Below are 14469 nucleotides of genomic sequence, written 5' to 3'. Positions count from 1 at the left end.
GTTGATTATTGCAATATTAATATTGACATTCTACTACCACACATTAACAATATTAATTAGCATTGCCATTTGAGTGACAATGAAGACAGATAAGAAAGGCAGCTATCAAAATATATTGCTGTAATATTACTGTGTCTTCTTCAGCTCTTGGATTCAGCACTAAAGTACATTCTATCGAATGGCTTTCTTCAGCAGAAAATGTTTGCAGTGCTGTTACAAAGTTGGTCCCAGGTTATTAGAGAGATGGGAAGGGGGGAGGTGAGGTAATATCTTTTATTGGACCAACATTAAGCTTGAAAGTTGTATCTTTCACCAACAGAAAGACAGTCCAACTAAAAATATCACCTCCCTCCCCGCCCCACATCTTCCCTCAGCAGAAATTGTTGGTGAAGGCTGAGGAACAGATTTCTTTGCTCGTCTAAAAATTGGCTAGTCATGAAAGGATTTAAAAAATGTTGTGGTCCTCACTCCCCACAGGGTTAAAGAGGGGTGAGAAGAGCTTCTTGTAAACTATTATCTTCCTTCAGTCAATTCATGAAATCCCACATTACCCCTTACCTCATCACAGCAGCTATTTTCATTTCTAGTTAATCAAGGATAGTCCTGGATCTAGTCCCACAGAATAAGCACAGCATGAGCCATTTCAATATATGATACTATAACCAATATATTACAGCTACAGTATATGGGAAATATTTTATTATACAAAAACTATATTTATAATTTCATTCAGGGTTTGCTCTCAGTATCCCTGGCCATCAGCTACATATCCTACATCTAGTCAAATGAACTAAGTGCAAAGAAAAGAAGGACACAAACATGTCCTTAAACACCATTCATCTGAAGAAGTGGGTTGTACCCACAAAGGTCCTTGGTATAATCTACATGTCTTTGTTAGTCTCTAAAGTGCTGCAAGTCTATTGTGTTTTTTCAAGTTTTTCCAGTTATAGACTAACATGGCTACCTCTCTGAAACTTTCAGTCCTACCCAGTTATACACTCTTGGAATCTAACCACTCCCAAATAAAATCAAGAACACTGCCTCAGCTACACACTTAAAAGAACTCTCACCACTCAGACATCCAAAAGCTAATGTCAGCCTTAGGAGAATGACTGTAACGTAGGCTGTGCAAAATCCAAGCTTTCTTTGGTTCCATTCATCTGAGAGCATCTTCCCCCATCCACCCAGCTCCAAAGGGGCTTTTCCCAAATGCTAAAGGCAATGGTTTAGACAGTATTTGGTCCTGCCATGAGGGCAGGGGACTAGACTCGATGACCTCTCGAGGTCCCTTCCAGTCCTAGTATTCTATGATTCTATTATTCTATGAGAGGATTGGCCGGACTAGGAGAGGTCCCTCCCAACATGTTCCATGCTGTCCTGCTGCCCCTGGCTAGGGCTTCAGTCTGCTGCTACCTGCCCAGTCATAGCTGCTGCAGGGGTTGGAGCTCCATGTCTGCGGTAAAGCTCCATAGTCAGGGCCAGAGCTCTGCAGCTACTAGAGCTCTGCAGGTGCTGCTTCCAGAGCTCTGTAGCCAGGGCCGGAGCTTTGCAGCTGCCGCCACCATCCCCAAACTTCATGGCTGCCACAGCAGTCCCTGAGGTCCACGGCCAGGGCCAGAGTTCCACAGCTGCCACTGCTGGGCCCCTGCTGCACCCCCGCTGCACCTGGCCAAAGGGGCCAGAGCTCCCTACTACACTGCCCGCCCTTCCATGCCCTACCCCCTAGTTTCCGACTGAGTCTCCGTGCACCCCTACCACTCCTGCCCTGCAGCCAAACCTCCCTGTACCTAGGCTATGCAGTCCAAGAACGTCCATTGTCTGGCAGGACAACAGATGTTGCTGGAACAGAGAGTCCCAGTTAAGGAGGTACCACCTGTATACTGCCGTGGCTGGTAAATCATCAGTGGGACTAAATGGTTTGAAGGTCTAGTGACTGGAATTTAAAATGGTAATTTTTAAATGTATATATTATTGATGATTTTGGTCCGCTACAAACAGGGCCAATCTCAACAGAATCATTCAAAAAGTAAAGGGAGAACAGAAAAAAGAACAAACAAGTGATGGAATGGGAAGAATGATAAAGAACACAAAGGAAGCAGACATGATAGTGGCAACTGTTTCCATCTGGTAGGAATTAATCAAAGGTTAATCGAAAGTTACACCAAATCTTTTTCAAATTTGTCTGAGTACCCTCGTCTCTAAAACACTACCCATTATTTAGCTGCCAGGTGTGACAAGTCTCTGAGGGTATGTCTACACTACAAAGTTAGTTCGAACTAACTTTCCTAGGCGCTACACTAGCGCTCCGTTAGTTCGAACTTAATTCGAACTAACGGAGCGCTTAGTTCGAACTAGGTAAACCTCATTTTACGAGGATTAAGCCTAGTTCGAACTAGCTAGTTCGAACTAAGGGCTGTGTAGCCCTTTAGTTCGAACTAGTGGGAGGCTAGCCCTTCCCAGGTTCCCCCTGGTGGCCTCTTTGGGCACAACCAGGAAAACTCTTCTCCTCTCCCCCAGCCCCGGGCCCTTAAAGGGGTAGAATCTGGCCAGACGGCACTAGAGTCAGCCAGCCCTGCCAGGAGTCTCTGCCCCGAACCAGTGGCTGCAGGATGAGCCAGGCAGCCAGTGCCAGTGAGACGTCCCCTGCCCAGTCCCCCAGCACCCAGGGGCCAGCCAGGGGCCGTAGACGGCGCGCGGCCTCCTGGTCTAGTGCGGAGGTCATGGACCTCATTGAGGTTTGGGGGCAGGCCCCCAACGTCCATGATCTCCGCACTAGGAGGAGGAATGCGGCCGTCTATGGGCGCATAGCAGCCGCCATGGCCAGCAGGGGACGCAGGCGCACCCAGGAGCAGGTGCGCATTAAAGTTAAACAGCTGCGGCAGGCGTACGCCAGGGCCACAAGGGGCGGCGCCGCTGCAGGGGCTGCCACCTGCCCCTACTTCACTGCCCTCCACCAACTATTGGGGGGCAGGGCGGTCCATGCCAGCCCGGGGGACATCGAGCCGGGACCAGAGGGCCCTGACCTGGGCACACCAGAAGGGTCACCGCCAGCAGTGTCGTCCAGGGAGACCGTACCCGGTAAGTAGTTTGAATTAAGTAGTTCGGGGGGGGAGGTGGGAGGGAGACCAGGGACTGTGCGCGTGGGCCATGCCTTCCACGGATCACGCAGACACCTGTGCACATGCAAGCACGTGCCATGCCACCCTTGGGCAGGTGGCTCCAGCTGCGTGACACCCAGGGGCCATTGCCCCGTAGGCACATGCTTGTGCAAAGAGACGTGACATGCTCCCGACCCCGGGGCAGGACCCAGCAGGATGATTTCCCTTCACATGTCCCCTCTACACGGAGGCAGGGGACATCTCCCCTTCCCCCCCACCACCCCAGCCACACTATACATGGCACAGGGACATGGGTGTGGTCTTGGGGCAGCTCCCAGTCACGGGGAGAGCCAGACATCCTGACCATGGCCTCTGTACAAGCACAGCGGCTGTGACGGGGCAGGACATGGTCACCCTCACGTTGTGGAGTTGGGGAGGGGGCTGGGCATCATCCTCTGTGTCCCCAGGGAGAACTGACCACTTCTCTTCTGTCTCTACAGCTGCACCAGCTGCTCGTGCAGGGCGCACCACCCCGCCCGGGACATGCTCCCGCACCCGCGGCCTGCTCCGGACTGCCAGCACGGAGCAGGAATACAGGGACCAGCACCTTGGGGCCCTGCGAGCTGTGCACCGCACACTACAGGCGTGGATGAGGGAAGACCTGCAGGTCCGCCACGAGCTGCTGGCTGAGCTCCGAGGGCTGAGCACCAACCTGCAGCTCCTGCTGCAGAGCATGGTGCCCCGTGCTGGTCCTGCACCTGCTGCCCCCCCAACTGCTGTCCCTCCTCCCACTCCTGCTCCCCCTCCCACCTCTCCCTCCTCAACCCCCACAACCTCTTCCTCAATGTCCACACCCCCCACCTCAACCTTCGCACCCTCCACCCCATCCCCCCGGGGACGCCGAGGCCCCCTCCCTCGCCGTACTGGGAGGCGGTCGGCCCAGCGAGACCCCCACCCCTGATCCTTCAGTTTCCCCACCCCCTCCTTTCCCTTGCTTCCCCCTTTCAGCTCCCTTCTCCCAGTTTTCCCCCTCCCCTCTCCCAGCCTCTCTCTTCCCCTCTCCCACCTCCTTTTCCCAGTTTCCCCGAGTTTTGTTAAATAAACAGAGTTTCTATTTTTGAACACACGTGTCCTTTATTTTGTACATCAAGAAGAGGGGCTAGGGAAGGGTAAGTGGAAGGAGGTGAGGGAGGACTGGGGCACGAGCCCCCGATGGGGAGGACTGGGCTGGCTCTGTGGGCTTCTGGGGGTGGAAGCTCTCCTGCAGCCCCCCAATTGCCCCCTCTCCCCAGATGGCAGCCTGCGGCAAGTGCATCCGGTCTGATGGCTGAGTCTGATGGCTCAGCGCAGCCCTGGGCTAGCCTGAGGCAGCATCTCCACGCTCTAAGTCCTCCTCTGATGCCCTGCCAGCACTGCTTCCGGCCATCCTTAAGCCCAGTTCAGGGTCCACTCTGTGTGGACATGCTAGTTCGAATTAGCAAAACGCTAATTCGAACTAGTTTTTTAGTCTAGATCTGTTAGTTCGAATTAGCTTAGTTTGAATTAACTAATTCGAACTAAGTTAGTTCAAATTAACGTTGTAGTGTAGACATACCCTGAGAGCAGTCTAAGACCACCAAGGATAGAAATTAATGCTATTCACCTCTTAACAATCCCCCAACTTTCCAAGGAAGTAAAGGAGTTCTTTCTAGTCTTGATGATTGACAAGATACCAGATCAAATAATTAAGATTAGTTATTTGGGATCTTCAGGTGGTCTACTATTTGGAAAATCAGGATGCTTTATGGAATGCCTAAATACAGAATGGAAGTACCCAATTTTAGGCATCTAAATTTCCAGATGTTGGCCCTATTGGCTAAATTGTTGTTTTTAATAATATCTGGTCATTTAAGAAATTTCAATTTTATTCAGACTTTGTTTTAACATTCATTCATGAAGAAAGACCTTTTAATGTTTTGTCAGATATGGTGAGGAACGGCCACCTAACTAGGCTCAATGTATGTTTCTATCCATCTTTATGGGAAAGAGAGAGAAAGTTGTAGTGAGTGTCAATGGCAGTAAAAAGCATTCAGCGTGCCAATCATGCTACTGATTAGAAGGTACTGCAAATATTTAATAGGTGTAATTGACTTAGAAAACAAGACACCCATATTAGGGTTTGGGATGCAGGATCTTTTACTGAAATATTGTGTACTGTTTTTTTCAATTATATAACAACATGTTGCCTGACACTGGATAAACACCCCAAAACTTTCTGGAACAATGTGACAAATCTCCAGTCCTCACTACAGGAGCCCCCAAGGAGTGGAATTGCCGTGGTTTGACTTCATGCGGTGAGTGACAACCTGGTTTCACTGAAGTCAATGGCTGCCTACATGGGCCTGTAAACCTTCAGCATACCACATGGCAGAGATCAGTCACAGCTCCTCGTATCCCATTGGTGGGACTGGAACAATTAGGTGAAATAGCTGAAACACTCTCTCACATAACTTGCAGGTGTACGCAGCAAAGCTGGGGGCTACTACATTGATGAGGTTGAAATACTTAACCCATTGCTCCACACCTCCCTAGCACTTAGCTTGTTTATTTATGTTGTGTACAGGATTCAAGATTTGCCCCAGGCCTCTATTTTGGGTTCTTAATTACTTCCATCTTCCTGGCATGCACTTCTAAGCAGTTCCAAACTCTGCCACTCAGAAGGGCATTTGCTACCTTTTGAAATGCAATACTTTCTGAATCAATGGTTTGTTTGTATAATTCCAGACACTAAAGCAAGGGGCAATAAGAAAGGAAAAGAAGCTAGCACATAGCTCCTCCTTGTCTGCTAAAAGCTGAGGGAAAGCTTCATCTTCTCCAGTTTCTAAACACTTTAACCATGGAATAATCCTTAACAAACATTCCTTTCTAGCTGCTGTATAACAATTCTCTTTTTTGTATTCTGATAGCACCCGGAGGCTGCAATGGAGATTAGGGACTCACTTTGTTAGGCACTTTTCATATATACAGTGAGAAACAACCCCTTTCACAAATAATTTACTTTCTAAATAGTCAAGGTAGACAAAGGATAGGCAGGAGAAAAAAAGAAGGCTCAGGAAGGTCAACTCATTTGCCCAATATCACACGTCAATATTATTACATTGCACAATGAGGATACAGATTGGACCTCCCTGGTCCAGCATACTTGAGACTTAACTGGACTTGAATGAGGGGATTTGCCAGATTAGGGGAGGTCCCTCTGCTCATGGCCCATGTTGAATCACACTGCCCGTGCCCCTGCTAGGGCTCCAGCCTAGACCCACTTCTGCCTGTGCAGCTGTGGGTCACAGGGCCAGAGCTCCCTGGCTGCCACTGCTGAGGCTGGAGCTCTGTGGCTGGGGCCAGTCCCCCACTACTGCCTGGCCACTGGGACTGGAGCCCCCCGCTGTGCCCCCCACTCCTTGCCCACACCCCTCGCTGACATATGGCTCCCCCTGCTGTGCTTCTGCCCCATGGCCAGATCTCCCTATACCTAGGTTCTGTGGTCCAGGAATGGACCATGGATATTGCTGGACCAGAGAGTCCCAGTTAAGGGAGGTACAACCTGTACTATCTTCTCTGAGGAAACCTACCCTAAATTGAAGGCTCACTTCAGTTTCTTTTTGGAGCATCAGATTAGACTACATCTTCTGCCACCTATTACCTTATTCATAGGTGACTCATGTAGCTCTCGGGAGGTGCACCACCATCCTTGTGTCCCTTGCCAAAATTGTAATGGCTGAATGGTGTGCTCCCTGGCACTCCCTCCCTGTTCCTCTGAGTGCCCCCCTGCATCTCCACAGGCACCAATTGTTTTTGACATTCTTTTAAATATATAGTGTAGAGACTACATATATTCCCAACCACTATGCTGACCTTTATTTAGCTATGTGGGCCATTACACAGAGTTGGTTGAGCTTCTCACCTAGAAGATGTACAACTATTGATTTGGAGTGTGTGTTTATTTTTCTAAAGATTCTTTACCAGCATCAAGGGAACTGTGAAGGGGTCGGGTACCTTTTATTTATTTATTTATTTTATTTATTGATATCTTTTGAAGTGATGCAAGTGCCCTTTGGTAGCTAAGATTGCATTCAATTCTTTACCACTGTGGAGAGGAGAACTCATTAATCATATGCCAAATTGAAGAACTATGGTTATAACTTTGAAGTTTCAGAATAGTAAATAGAAAATGTTATCTTTAATGTCCAAACAGATTGATTCACTGGTCAGGGGAAAGTTATATCTGTTAGGCTTGTTTTCTGTAAAATATCACTTTGTATTTTGGACTCAATAATTATTATTATAGCTATTTTCCCTCTATAGAAGCAACATCAATCAAATCATTACATGATTCAATATACTCAATGTCTATTCAGCAACTATGTCACAATGACTTAAAATTATGTAGATGAAATTATTAATTGAGAATATAATATGTGATTGGTGCTGTACAGCAATGGTTCCCAACCTTTTTTATACCGCAGACTGGCAAACACATTCACAAAATTTCGGAGGACCACAGCATTTATTTGAATATTTGCATATTTGTTATGCAAATAACAAATATGCAGATATACAAATAAAATGTTACGGGTCTGTCAAAAGTTTATGAATGGGTTTGCCTGTCTGCGGTGTAAAAATCCCCGGTCCTCAGAGCTCCCAGTGCTAGCCGTAACCCGCAGAGTTCCCCACTACCCCACGGCACCAGCCACTGGTCCCAGAGTCCCCTGCACCCAACCCCCCGGTGCCAGCCTCCCACCCTCAGAGCCCCCCAGTGTCAGTCCCATATCCCAAATGCCTCAGTACCAGCCCCTGTCCCTTAGAGCCCCCCAGCACCAGACCCCCCCAGTGCCAGCCTCCTGTTTCCAGAGCCCCCCTGCACCCAGCCTCCTCAGTGGCCCACCTGCCAGCCTTAATACCCTTACCCCCAGCCCTGCTCCACCACCCCCCAGTGCCAGTTCCTCACCTGAGATGTCCCAGTGTCCCCCAGTGTCGGCCCCCTACCTCTGGAGCTCCTCAGCCCTTAGAGCTCCCCTGTAGTAGCTGTGCCCCAAAAGCCCCCAGTATCTGCCCTGCCCCGTTCACCTAGCTCTGTGCTGCCTCCCAGCCACCAGCTGAATGCTGCTGCCTGGGATGTAGGTGCTCTAAGGCTGCCATGCCAGGCTCCACACAGCCCTCCCACCGCACAGTGGTTGGAAACTGCTGCTGTACAAAATAAAATATGAGTAGGTCAAATCCTACTTACTAGAGCAAGTAAATTCCATGCAAGAGGGAAACTGGTCAACATGATGAGAAAATATTGACCATGAGGAATCAAATATAGAAATTAGATATGAGTCCAAACTAAATCCTCAGATCTAGACTCTTGATTCACATATAAAATCTCTATCTTTGTAATGGGTGTAGCCCATATGACCAAGCCATTCTGTTCAAACCATGAGCAGTGATTCTATAATTAAAAGGGGTTAATGGAGCACAGTTTAAGAATTCTGACTCTAATGAGAGTCTCCTTTTCCTTATGTCCAATATTTGAATGGTCTCAGTCCACTATTGTATTTTCATGGTTTGAAAATCTTTGAGCCTTCAGACTATATATAAAAACAGCCTGCCCTGTGTCTTTTCTTCCTGCCTTAAAGTCCTATTTAAAAAATTCTCTTCCAGTTAATTTTATCCTGCCCTTCCCAGTCCTCTAGACAAATGCTAAATCAATTTAATCACTTTTTGCTGAATTTCCTGATGTCTCTATCTCCTGAGTGTTCCAGTATTTAACAGTTTCTTGAGTAATTGGATCAATAATTGAATTAATCTGAATTATAACAGATTAGGATTTTAGAACACTGAAATACTACCTGTACATCTTGAAACTCTTAATATCGGAAGTCATTATTTGATGTGGAAGAGATTAAGAAACCTGCCTAGAGAATAAGCTTGCTTCTTTAAAAGGAAAAAGGTCCCTGAAATGAGGAGACTTATAATTAAAGTCAATGAACATTTTTAAATTGAGGAAAGAGGAAGGAGAGATTAGGTATCAGGAAAAGAAGAAGTCTTAGAACTATATCATGCCCAGAGTCTTGCAGATTAGAAGATTAAGGTTCTAAAATCTTGAACCATGTGAGTAAATCCATTTCCCTTTTGCAAATAATGTAAGCATATATTTAGCTCCAATGGAACTATTCATGGATTTAAAGGTAAGCATGTGATAAATGTTTTGCTGAATCAGGGCCTGGGGCGCTAATAACTGATTCACTTCAACTGGAGTTGAAACATTTGTCACTTTGCCACATCAGGCACTTATTTTGTAAATGTTTCTTCTAGATTTATGGACTCTCCTGTATTATATCTTTTAATTTATATATTATCTGCAAAAAAACCCAAAACAACAACAACAACCCTACATCATATATATAGTAGTCCAATGTCTGTGACTCTGTAACGCTGAAATGCTGGCTATTCCCTCTGGGCGGCGCTGTTGCCTTCTGCCGTGGCTCTCGACTGACTTCTGCGCCACTCAGCCGGGCCGCCACGTGGAAGCAAGTGGCGCAAGTGGCTGTTTGGGGTCTGCACTCCCCATGAAGCACAGTGGTGCTGAATGGGGAGCGCAGGGCCCAAATGTCTGCTTGTGCCACTTGCTCCCATGCAGCGGCCCGGCTGAGAGGCGCAGAAGTCAGCTGAGCACCAAGGTGGGAGGAGAAGGGGGGCGGGGCGGTGACATACATGGCCAGGGGGTGAGTACTTTGAGAGGTCACCACACATGGGCGGGTTGGCAGTATGAGGGGTCATCTAGTCCCATTGCCACTGTGGGGCCCCTGTGAGGCTTTCAGGCCACTGCCCAACTCATACGCGGTGTCACATGTAATATCCCTGAGTCTCCTGTCCAAAGGAGAGCCCCTGATAGCCATGGCATGCCCTCGGGGACAGCAGGGGTGCACACAGACATTGATCGTCTCCTCTTCTTTTACTCTACAGCCAGACCCTCTACCCAACAGAGAAGCAACACACCTGCCCCACTATCATCCCCGACCCATGGCACCCGCAGGCACTGGTGGATCTACATGGACTTGCTGAGGGAGCATGTAGTATCCCTGCAGGACCTCAACAGGACCCTCTATCAGAGGACAGAGGCAGAGGCTGAGTGGCACACCAGGCTGCTGGATGAGCTGGTCTAGCAGCACACTGACATCTGTGCCACAATGTGGGATGTCTTTGCCTTGCTGCCCCTGTCACAGGCCCCTTTCCTCCAGCATGCCAGGCCCCTGCTTCCCTTGCTCCTCCAGCCGTCCCTGCTCCTCCAGCCCCTCCTGCTTCTCCAGCCTCTCCATCCCCCTTTTACTCCCCAGTCCCTCCTACTCTAGAGCCCTCACAGGCCCAACAGCTGCCCCCCCCCCCCTCCTTCCCAGGCCAGGACTGGCTCTCGCTCCACCCGATCCCAAGGCCATGGCGATGCCAGGCTACAGGAAGGTGGCAGGACCCTGTGATCAGGGAAGCAGTGGCCTACTTGAGCTCACTCCCTCCTCCCGGTTTTCAGTCCCCTGCCACCCCAGTTAAAGGACATTTCATTTATGTTACAAAATCTTTATTTTTGACTGACAGATTTAGTTTATTAACAGTTGAACAGTAAAAAGAGAAAGTTATGTTAAATAATTCACACATTTTATTTACTGCTAGTGTGTCTAATAAAACAAATTTCTGTTTACAAAGAGAACCAGGTCTTATATGTCTTCTTAATGGGAAGAGAGGGTTGTGGAGAGAAAGGTAGGGGTGGGCCAGGCCAAACTCCCCATGAGGGAGGCCCTGGGGAGAGTCAGTGGGCTCCTTCTGAGAATCTCTCCCTCAGGGCCTCTCCGATTTGGACACCAGCCTAGTGAGCCTGGCGGATGGCAGCTGTCCGGGGCTGCCGAAATTGCCTTTCCTTACCAACATGACCTGTCTCCTACCCCGACAGGAAGGCCTCCCCTTTCCTCTCCACCAGCTTATAGAGGGCGAACATGCAGCCACCACCTCCTGGATGTTATGTTTGCCCATCTCTATGCATGTGAGGAGGCAATGGAACCTCCCTTGCAGCCATCCGAAGGTGCATTCCACCTGGGTGCGAGCTTGGCTAAGATGCATGTTGAAAAGCTCCTTGCTTGCATCCAGGTGGCCAGTGTAGGGCTTCATGAGCCATAGCATCATGGGGTAGGCCGCGTCGGCCGCAAAGCACACCGGCATCTGCATGTCCCCGAGCGCAAGGTGTTGCTGGTGGGAAAATGTTCCTGCCTACGACCTGCAGTACAGGTAGGAGTTCCGGAATATGCGGGCATCATGTGCCCGCCCTGACCACCTGACACAAATGTCCATAAAGTGTCCCTGGTGGTCGACCAGGGCCTGCAGCACTATCAAATAGTAGCCCTTCCTGTATATAAACTGGGCTGCTCGATGGAGTGGTGCACGGATTGCGATGTGTGTCCCATTGAGGGCTCCTCCACAGTTCAGGAAGCCAAGGGAGGCAAACCCGGCAATGATGTCCAGATCTCCAAGATGGATGAGCCTCTTCAGCAGCTCTGCATTGATGGCCTTCACCACCTGCAGCATGAGACAAATAGGCAGACAGAAACCAGGGAGTTAGACAGGTTACCTAAGCGCTTGTGAGGAGAACCCTTCCCCCCAACCCACCCCTCACATTGTTTAGGACGCCTCTCTCCCCTGCATTAGTGCAGAGGTAGCTGAGGAGCGGCCTCCAAGTGCCACTCAATCCCTTACTCCCTCTTGCCCTTGCCTAGCAGTCCCCCTTTCTCAACTGCCTCGTGCCCCACTCAGCAGGGCTTGTCCCCCGACAGTGACTTGCCTCCATCAAGACGGCCCCAACGGTAGACCTCCCCACACCAAACTGGTGTCCCATAGAGCGGTAGCTGTAGGGGATGGCTAGCTTCCACAGGGTGATTGCGACCCACTTCTGCAGCAGGATGGCAGGCCACAGATGGGTGTCTTGGTGTTCCAAAGCTGGGGCGAGCCAGGCACACAGCTCCAGGAATGTGGCCTTCCGCATCTGGAAGTTGCGGAGCCAGTGGTCATCATCCCAAAGCTGTATGACGAGCCGGTCCTACCAGTCTGAACTTGTCTCGTGCCTTCAAATCTGCCTCTCCCCCCCAAAAGTTGGGGGGCAAGGACAGAGCTCCTGCATCCCGGAGGAGGGTCTCCTCAGTGCGGTCCGGGTCCATATGGGGCAGGAGATTCATGACAGAGTCATGCAGATGTAGCAGAAGCTGCAGTATTGTAGCGTGGGGCCATCGGCTGCCCAGGGGCAACTCAGACTCCATGGCCAAAACCAGTGAAAATCAGAAAAAAAAACCCAGAAAATAAACTGCTGTGGTGTCCAAAGAAGTAGGGCAACCAGAGGAAGAACTGTAGCAGCTTTGCTTTCCCTCTAGGAGGTAGACAAGCCAGAAGCAGGAGCAGAGCAATGGCTGTCCAGGGGGATCCCTTTAAGCACACGTCTCTGCAAAGGGCATGCAGCAGCACCTATAAATAAAGGCTGCCCCCATGTCCTGCCTGAAGTACTTCCAGGTGCCTTCTTTTTCAAATAAGTGGATCAATTTTTCAATCTGAATAATGTAATTTTACTCTCTTTTTTGACAAAACCTCTGTCGAAAAAGGCGTGCAGTCTAGACGTAGCCAATATGTAGGAACTGCCAGATTTAAGGCCTCCGACTAAACAAGGAGACTAAGAATTCAAGTCCTCCAAAGGTTTTTTTGATCTGAGGAAGCGAGTCTGGCCCACGAAAGCTCATCATCTAATAAACCATCTTGTTAGTCTTTAAAGTGCTACATAGTCCTGTATTTTGTTTCAAGTTCTCCAGATATTCAAAATATTCATAAAATAGCACTGTCCTAGATACTTGAGAGTTTCCAATCTGGCAACCTTCCATAACCTTCCACAGAAGCAAAAAACTTGACAGCTAAAGGAAAATTAAGCAGTAGTGCAGACAAAGCTCTTACATCTCTCTCTCTCTGTGTATATATATATAAATGTCTGCGGGACAACAGAATGACATCATCATGTCTTCCACGTCCACAGGCTGGGGAGATAGGCATGGGCCATGAGAGTCTGCCCACCTGGAGCTCAGCCCCAACCACTCCCAGCCCAGCAGTCCCGTGGAAAGATGGGGCTACCATGGCCTCGGCTCAGTACTCCCTGTCAGCTGAGGGGAGGGCCAGGGATGCCTCAATCCTGAGGAGAAAGCTGGGGCTGCTGCCGCCTTGGTCTGGCCATCTCTGGCAGCTGGGTTGAGCTCCAGGGCTGCCATTCTGCAGCCTAAGCCCTGGAGGCCGGGGGGATAGATGGGGCTGCCGTGCTGCGGCTTTGGCCTGGCAGCCAGGGGAGAGCTAGGTCTGCCTAGGTCCGGCCCTCCCAAGCAGCCAGGGGGAACCTGGGGCTGCCATGGCCTCAGTTCAGACCTCCCTGGCGGCCAGGGGAAGAGCTGGGTCTGGTACAGCCTCAGTCTGGCCCCCTCTGGTGGCCAGGTGGGAGGAGCAAGGGCTGCCAGAGCCTTGACCTGGCCCTCTCCAGCAGTTTCGGGGAGAGCTGGGGCTGCCATTCCATGGCCTGAGCCTTCCCTGGCAACCGGGGAGAGACCTGGAGCTGGTGCGGCTTTGGTCCTGACCTCCCCGTCCACTGGGAAGAGATCTAGGGCTGCCGCAGCCTCAGCCCAGCTCTCCCCAGCTGCCGGTGTGTAGCTGGGGCTGTCGCAAGACCCCACACCACCAGGCTCCTCACTCACTACCTTGCCAAGACCCTGCAACCCCAGCCTTCTCACTCATATCCCCAAGCTGAGACCCCCACACACCCAGCCCCCTCACACACTCCTTCTACTGAGACCCCCACACCTCTAGCCCACTCCTGCACCCTCCCTTGCTCCTGCACCTCTCCTCTGGCCAGATACCTTATCCACCCCCAACCTGCCCCTCCACCCTCCCTTGCTCCTTCAACCTCCCTCCTGGCCAGACACCCTGCCCCCAGCCTGCTCTGTACTCTAACCAAGAGGGTATCCACTTTTGTTTACTTATTTCCTCTCTATTTTTGAAGTTTAATGATGTTTAAGACTCGTATTGGAGAAGTACCCTGTTTTCCAGATCCAAGGGAAGAGAACCCTGCAGGTACCTAATTATGTTGACAAAGGAGCCAATAAAATAACCATTTGTGGAAATAAGTTCACTTTAAAGGTCCTGGTAATGAATACTTCAGAGACTTGAATCAAAAGGAGCAAACATCATCTTATCAGAAGACAACAAAGTTAAGGACACTCAGATGTTATAACCCTTTGTTGCAAGTATATTAAAAGACAATATTTATTACAAAAATCCAGTCATCTTAAAC

This window comes from Pelodiscus sinensis, chromosome 3 (genome assembly GCF_049634645.1).
Source record: "Pelodiscus sinensis isolate JC-2024 chromosome 3, ASM4963464v1, whole genome shotgun sequence".
Taxonomy (NCBI): Eukaryota; Metazoa; Chordata; order Testudines; family Trionychidae; genus Pelodiscus; species Pelodiscus sinensis.
Note: the sequence above shows the minus strand (reverse complement) of the source record.